Genomic DNA, 8171 nt, shown 5'->3' with positions numbered 1-8171 from the left:
ACCAGGGGCTGTATTACAGAAAGTTTCTATCTTTTTGTCTTAACTTAAGATAACAGGTCAGAATTTTTCACGGATTTGTATTACAGAAGAAAATCTGATCTTAATTTAGGAATTTTATCATCAACTTGTTATCTAATTTAGGAAATCTTAACTTAATCCAATTCAACTGTCATGTCTGTTAACTAGCAACTGACCATTTGCAGAGCTGTTGGAATCAAAACAACATAATAACAAGCAAATATTTGCAGTTTAGTTGGCAATTTCTGTAAAATAACTTCTGTAAAATGGATAAACAAAACAGAAGAGCTTTAAACCTCAAATCCAATCAACTGGAAGTTCTTTTAACATTGGTTGAAAAAGTTAAGCATATTTTATTCTGAAATTTTTCGTCCACATTAACACATCAAGACAAGGCCAGGGAATGGGCAGAAGTAGCAGATAAGGTGCCTGCAGTATCGGGAATTTATCTGAGTCAGTAAAAAAAAACATCAGTCTCACGAGTGAAACCAAAAAAGCTGCTGTACGTACAAGTGAGCGAAAGGAAAAGGAGTGGTGATGATCCTATGCTAAGCCCTTTGGACACAAGAATTTTGGGCATTATCAGAAAAATACACTATGAATGTAAGAACAAAATCAGGGTTTTCCTTTTTTCCTTTTTATTCGACCTAGAATTATTTCTGCTAGTGTTATAGACGGGTTTTAATTGGAAACAAAGAACCGTTGACCAGTCCTCTTCCCTCCTGGGAAACTGAATATACGTAGGTGCCAAATTACTGATTGCAGTTGCTACCTCTCTGAGATTATGTGAAATAGCCGGCCGAGAAATCTCAGCACTTTCACTTTTCACCGTTTAGTTCTGCCAAAAGCCTTTCCAGTGTTTTACATCTGTAGTCATTGTTTTGTATGATGAATAAAGGTGAAGCCATCATGCTTGTAAATGCTATGGTTGTTCTATCACAGCTGCCCATAAACAGTGGGCTGTATTTCCAACTGAATGTTTTAACGGTAAAAATGGAAGCTTTAAGCTGAGGTTAAGATGCTCTGCAGTTTAAGTTACGACAATATTTAGGATATTTTGGCAACTTAAGATGTTTGTGTAATACCGTTTTCTTATCTGGAAATAAGATAAGATTATGAACTTAAGAACTGTTGTTCTGCAATAACTTCTGTCCTGTCTTAACTGAAGTTACCATGACAACAAAGCAGATAAGATATGATCTCAGCCTTAAGGATTTTCTGTGAAACTACCCCTGATCATTTTAAATGCAAATAGAACATGATAATCAATGTAGCCTGTACATTTCGCTTGATTTTATAATATAACATGACCTAAAAAATCGTATTTTAATTGTAATCATTATAAATTAGTAATTTTCTAGATGACCTAACGAGTTAGCTGATGTTGTTTGGCAGCTACTGAGTGCTGGATGACATGCTGAAGAAATGAAAGTTCACCAGGTTCATCTGGCTCAGTTCACTTTGCACACCTAATGTGATTTGTTTGAACAGCAGAGCTGAGATTATTTTATTCATGCTTAATTCACTGCTGAGATAAAGCACTAACACTAACGTAAAGGAGAAAGTCAAAGGAAAATAAGTGAAGAAAACAGGAGTTTCCAAACCCGGAGTTCAACTCAGCGCTAGAACACCAAACCTGGACATCTGAGACGTGGCGTAAGGTTTAATGGACTAACGAGTCTAATTTGAGTTCTACGGACGTAACATGCGCCAACAAAGCAATACAACCATGTGAAACCATGTCTGCAACCATCAGTTAAGCGTAGTGGTGGATCAGTGCAAGTTTGGGGATGTGCAACATCGTCTGGATTTGGTGATTTGTTCTGATAGAGGAAAGTACACACATTTGAACACATCATGCAGTTGCCTCTGGAACTTCATTCTACAGTGAGGTAATGACCTTTGGCACACTGCTGAGAGGAGCCGATCAAACAAAGAAGCTGAACGATGGACTGACCACCCCAGAGTCCAGACCTCAACACCACTGAATGTGTTTGATTACTTCAGAAAATGATCAACCAGCTTCTAAGACTGAACTTTGGAGGTGTGTCTGCAGATTCTTTGAGGAACTGAAAGTGAGTCTCCTGAGAAGAATGGAAGCTGGAATAAAGGTGAAGAGTGACTCACTGACTCACACAGCTGAGATTCTAGGTACTTGTTGAGGCTTCTGTGTGATTTTCTGTTAAATATGCGTTTTCGACTGTAAATTAAATAAATAACTTTTGCACTGTACTGCAGGACTAGAAATGTATTTAAATGGATGGAAATAAGGAACATGGATGTTTTTAACAGCAGGAAATCCACATGCTGATGACCTTCATAGCGTCCTAAAGGGAGCGTCGACTGTTATAAAGTCGGACCATGCTGGCGTGGCATGTGCACAGAACTACAAATGGACTGGACTGCATACAGCTCTTGGCTCGGTCCAGTTCTAGACTAACTGAGAGCTTAATCAGGCTAATGTGCTACTGTAAACGTTGTTATCGTACATTTGTCAGAGATTTATTCCTCGACTGTCCCTCCTCAGAGCTCTGTTCTGTGTCCACGATGGTACATTCTGTACACTGATGGCTGTCCCAGCTGCTCTGAGAATTCTTTTATTAAAACATTTGCATAAGATCATAGTTACGCCTAAATATGATGGAACTGTGATTGGCAGTAATCTGAAAGCTGAGCGTCAGACGGATCCGGTCAGCAGAGGCTGTTCTGTGTGAGAAAAAGGGCCGAGCTCCAGTTTGGTAACACAGAGACGCTGTTGTTCTACGAAGCTGCCGCTGACTATACTGATCATATACAGAATATAAAGCTGGGTAGCCCAAAACTAATCATGTTCACACTAATGCCTGTTTATACCTTACATGGCCAGGTGGGTCCAGAGTTTGACCACACACCTCTACAACCTAAGAATAATTAATAATGCACTTTTGTCCATGTAAACCTCAGTATGTAATAAGCCTGGGATGTAATAAGCCATAATTATTAGTATGCAATAAGTCTGAATAGTAATCCTTAGTATGTAATAAACCTGGGATGTAATAAGCCATGGTAATTAGTAAGTAATAAGTCTGAATAATAAGCCTTAGTATGTAATAAGCCTGGGATGTAATAAGCCTGAATAATTAGTATGTAATAAGTCTGAATAGTAAGCCTTAGTATGTAATAAGTCTGAATAGTAAGCCTTAGTGTGTAATAAGTCTGAAAAATAAACCTTAGTATGTAATAAGCGTGGGATGCAATAAGCCTGAATACTTAATATGTAATAAGTCTGAATAATAAGCCTTAGTATGTAATAACTCTGGGATGTAATAAGCCATAATAATTAGTAAGCAATAAGTCTGAATAATAAGCCTTAGTATGTAATAAGCCTGGGATGCAATAAGCCTGAATAATTAGTACATAGTAAGTCTGAATAATAAGTCTTAGTGTGTAATAACTCTGGGATGTAATGAGCCTGAATCATTAGTATGTAATAAGTCTGAATAATAATCCTTAATATGTAATAAGCCAGGGATGTAATAAGAAAGAATGACTGCAAATAAATGAAAGCAGCGCACAATTTTAAACCCACCATTCAATAAATGTCAAAGCTTCAGTCTAACTCCAATTTCTAAACCATGTTAAACGGCGCTGCTAACCAGAAGAGAGTAGTTGGTTAGCGTTAGCTTTGCTAGCATGCTGCCAGCTCTGCTCACCACTGAACAGATTCGATTCTGACTAACAGAAGCTTTACTGACACAAATTTAGATGATAATGACTCAAATCTGAGGAAGCGAAGTCGAGCTGCTGATATCAGAGGAACAGAAAGCCAAAATTAAAAATATTTTCTAGTGTCTGGAGCTGGAGCCTCCAGGCTAAGCTAATGCTAGCTGGCTCCTCTCTCCTAGTTAACTTAGCGTAGCTGAAGAAATTCAAACACCCCAGTGCAGGTTTGATTTGACTAACCGGTGCTCTGCTATCACAAGTATCAATAATAACAGCGAAAGCCGAAATCAAACCTGTCTGTAGTGCTTTAAGCTGTAGCCTGCTAGGCTACTATAATGCGAGTGCCTCCCACTGCAGTACAGGCTCAGTTCTAGCGAACCGATTATTAAAAACACATTTAGAGGATAAAGACTCGTATCTGAGAGCACACATTTGAATGACTGGTGACTTTTTCTTTAAAGTTATCTTCAAAGTCATGTTAGTATCTTCACTTAAAGATAATACTGCATAGTGTTCCTGCCTCTTTGAGCGTTTGAGCGCTTGTGCAGTTCAGTAGATGCCTTTTCAGTGAAACTATCCGCCTAAAACCATGATTTCAGTGTTGTACAGGTTTAGTCACCCGAGTTAACATACAAACTACGTTGTGTCTGATTCGTGAAATTTTTGTACAGTGTGCAGGGTGGTTGCTAAGGTGTTGCTAGGCTGTTACTACTGTATCCAGGCTGTTGTTAAGATGTTGCTAGCCCTTTGTAAGATGTTGCCAGCCCTGTAGTATCCTATGTCATTGCTAAGGTCTTTCTAGGCCTCTGCTGTGGTTTTCCAGGTGGTTGCTAAGGTGTTGTTAAGCCATTGTTATGGTATCCCAGGTGGATGCTAAGATGTTGGCAAGCCATTGTTATGGTATCCCAGGTGGTTGCTAAAATGTTGGTAAGCCATTGTTATGGTATCCCAGGTGGTTGCTAAGATGTTGATACGCCATTGTTATGGTATCCCAGGTGGTTGCTAAGATGTTGATAAGCCATTGCTATGGTATCCCAGGTGGTTGCTAAGATGTTGGTAAGCCATTGTTATGGTATCCCAGGTGGTTGCTAAAATGTTGGTAAGCCATTGTTATGGTATCCCAGGTGGTTGCTAAAGATGTTGGTAAGCCATTGTTATGGTATCCCAGGTGGTTGCTAAGATGTTGGTAAGCCATTGTTATGGTATCCCAGGTGGTTGCTAAAATGTTTGTAAGCCATTGTTATGGAATCCCAGGTGGATGCTAAGATGTTGGTAAGCCATTGTTATGGTATCCCAGGTGGTTGCTAAGATGTTGGTAAGCCATTGTTATGGTATCTCAGGTGTATGCTAAGATGTTGGTAAGCCATTGTTATGGTATCCCAGGTGGTTGCTAAGATGTTGGTAAGCCATTGTTATGGTATCTCAGGTGTATGCTAAGATGTTGGTAAGCCATTGTTATGGTATCCCAGGTGGTTGCTAAGATGTTGGTAAGCCATTGCTATGGTACTATGGTGCTAGTGGCTATGTGAGTCTGTATGTAATGTCTATGAGGGTGTGAGAGATGTTCTTTGTGACCATTTTTGACAGTTACATTTGAATTTGTTCAGCGTTACAGGGAAAAAAATGTGTTTGCATGAACACAGAACTTTTACCATGTAGACTCTACTATCCTGCAGAGTTTTGTGGTTCTATCTCAAAAACGGTGACCCGTGAAAAAAGTACAATGTGTAGCACAACAAACCGAACAGTAACAGAGGCTTTACCAAGCCAGTGTATTCATTCATATAAAACTACAGCATAATTTTATGTTGCATTATTACATAGTTATAACCTTTATTACATTATCATTTTGTTCTTCTAAAGGTTTCTCACATCACAGTACCGCAGCATACATGCACATGAGTCGTACAGTCCCTCAGCAAGCTCATGAGGAGAGAGCAGGCCCACAAAGTGGTTCTGAATCCCACCCTGAGAGACCCTCAGCCAATCCGTATGTGTGTTCTAGCTCAACCCTGAGCACAACTCTAATAACCATGTGTTTACCTGGCTCAGAGCACCGGGAGCTGCAAGAGAACAAATACATGGACTGGCTGGAGCTCCTGGAGAGAGCATCACATAATAACAGATGATGCACATCTGGAATCAACAATTTCAACTATTTAAAATCAGTTTATTTGCAGACACACATAGAAAATTATTCAAATATTTTAGTTTTGCTCAATTTCACATAATCATTAGGATGATGGGAAAGGTTTTAAAGCGAGAAATGTTAAATGGGTCCACAGTGTGGAAGATAATATACTATAATAGCTGACCAAGAACATCCAGAACAAAGTTCTAATAAAATTAACATCCAGAATAAAGATCTAATAAAATGAACATCCAGAATGAGGTTCTAATAAAATGAACATCCAGAATGAAGTTCTAATAAAATGAACATCCAGAATGAGGTTCTAATAAAATGAACATCCAGAATGAGGTTCTAATAAAATGAACATCCAGAATGAGGTTCTAATAAAATGAATATCCGGAAAGAGGTTCTAATAAAATTAACATCCAGAATGAGGTTCTAATAAAATTAACATCCAGAATGAGGTTCTAATGAAGTTAATATCTAGAATGAAGTTCTGATAAAATTAATATCCAGAATGAAGTTGTAATAAAATGAACATTCAGAATGTAGAAAAGCTATAATGAGAATTAATATTCATGTTTAAGTAATAATATAATTAATATCCAGAATGTTCTAATAAAATGTATTTAGACTGTATTTATAATTAAATAAATATACAGAATATGCCTTCCTAACATAGTGACACTGGATAATGACTCAACGTAAAATATCTAAACATATATTTTGATTTCCAGATCATACGATATAAATCTGTACTGTACTTGTTGTTGTTGTTGTTGCTGTTGTGTGGTTGTTGTATATGAAATGCTGAATATGAGAAGTGATCAGGTCTTCTGAATGGTGGTGTAGATGATCAGCTGAGTTGTGTTTGCAGTCTGGAGCTTCTTCAGCTCAGAGCTACAAGCATGATGTAGTGCTGTTAGTTTTAGCCCCAGGTTAGCCTCTCGGTTTAGCACTGTAAGACGCACTGATGCCTGTAAAAGTGGACAGAGTTCAGACAACATTCAGGCCTCGACATACGGCTGTTTTTAGCGCTGCTTACGTAGCTGTATGCAAAAGTTTGAGCACCCCTGGTCTAATGACATGCTGTTGATTTTCTGAGTGTAAATAAGTTACAGATCCTCTACAGAGACTCACTACTGCACATTTTAACACATGATTACTGTTCATTTACTGAGCTTAACACACTGGAAAAGAGGAGCATAAACTGTGGCCTGTGCACAGTTTATATTTTATACATTTTATATTTTTCCAATATGTCAAACTCAGCATGTACATAGAAATTGTGCACAGAAAAATGCCATATCTAAGTGTTACTGGGGGAACTTTTGCTGAACTATTGCTTTAATCTGCTGTTTCAGAGTGTGTAACAGCTCCTGCACTAATCCAGCGCCATTTTGTTGTTTTAGGAGCCGGACTCCTGCTGGACAGCCCCTGCTCTGAGCGTCCAGCCCGGCTGCACCAGCAGGGGGCGCCACTGAGCCACACGACCCCCCCCACACCCCCCGCCCCCACTCACAGCAGGTAACACAGAGCACCAAGACACCAAGACACCTGTCCCACAACACACACACACTCAGAGACGTCTCGTCTGACTTTCTCTCTCTCTCCCACACACACACACACACACACACACACACACACACACACACACAGACACACACTAAAGTGCTTCTAAAACTACTTCACACACACATTTATTGGCTGCTCCTGTCAGAAAGCAGGAAAACTGGAGTTACTGATATTAAGGTGATGCTTATTAAATCAGCTGATGTCCTGTCATCATGATCTGCTCGAGGTGGGGGCATGGGGGCAGGTAGCCCACCCTCTGCTGGGCAGGACAGAATGGAATTACTTGAAATGGGAAAGATTTCCTTACTACATCAGTGGCCCTTACAGACAAACTCATTCCTCAGGTCCCTCTTCAGTACACACACACACACACACACACACAGTGCATTCGCTCACCTGGTCCTCTTTACACTGTTGTCTCATCCTCTGTTGTAAGCTGTAAATGTTTATATTTACATTCCCTCTGCTTTAGGTTTGTTTACATGCTCTCAAATTCAACAAAGTGCCACTGAATAAGAGGTGAAGTTTACTATAAAACCGTGACAAAACACCGTTTCAATTATGTCTAAGTATTTTCAGTGATCAGAGACGCTCACAGTCATTATTACTGAAAGACCATCTACACCAGGTGGACGAGAAAAAACTACCTGTGGGTTTTTCTCCCCTCTGTTTCTGGCAGCAGTGTGATGAAATATTGACATAATGTCTCAGTATAATTTCTTATTTTCCATAAAATATTGACTTA

Source organism: Colossoma macropomum, unplaced genomic scaffold, assembly GCF_904425465.1.
Source record: "Colossoma macropomum unplaced genomic scaffold, Colossoma_macropomum, whole genome shotgun sequence".
Classification (NCBI taxonomy): domain Eukaryota; kingdom Metazoa; phylum Chordata; class Actinopteri; order Characiformes; family Serrasalmidae; genus Colossoma; species Colossoma macropomum.
Note: the sequence above shows the minus strand (reverse complement) of the source record.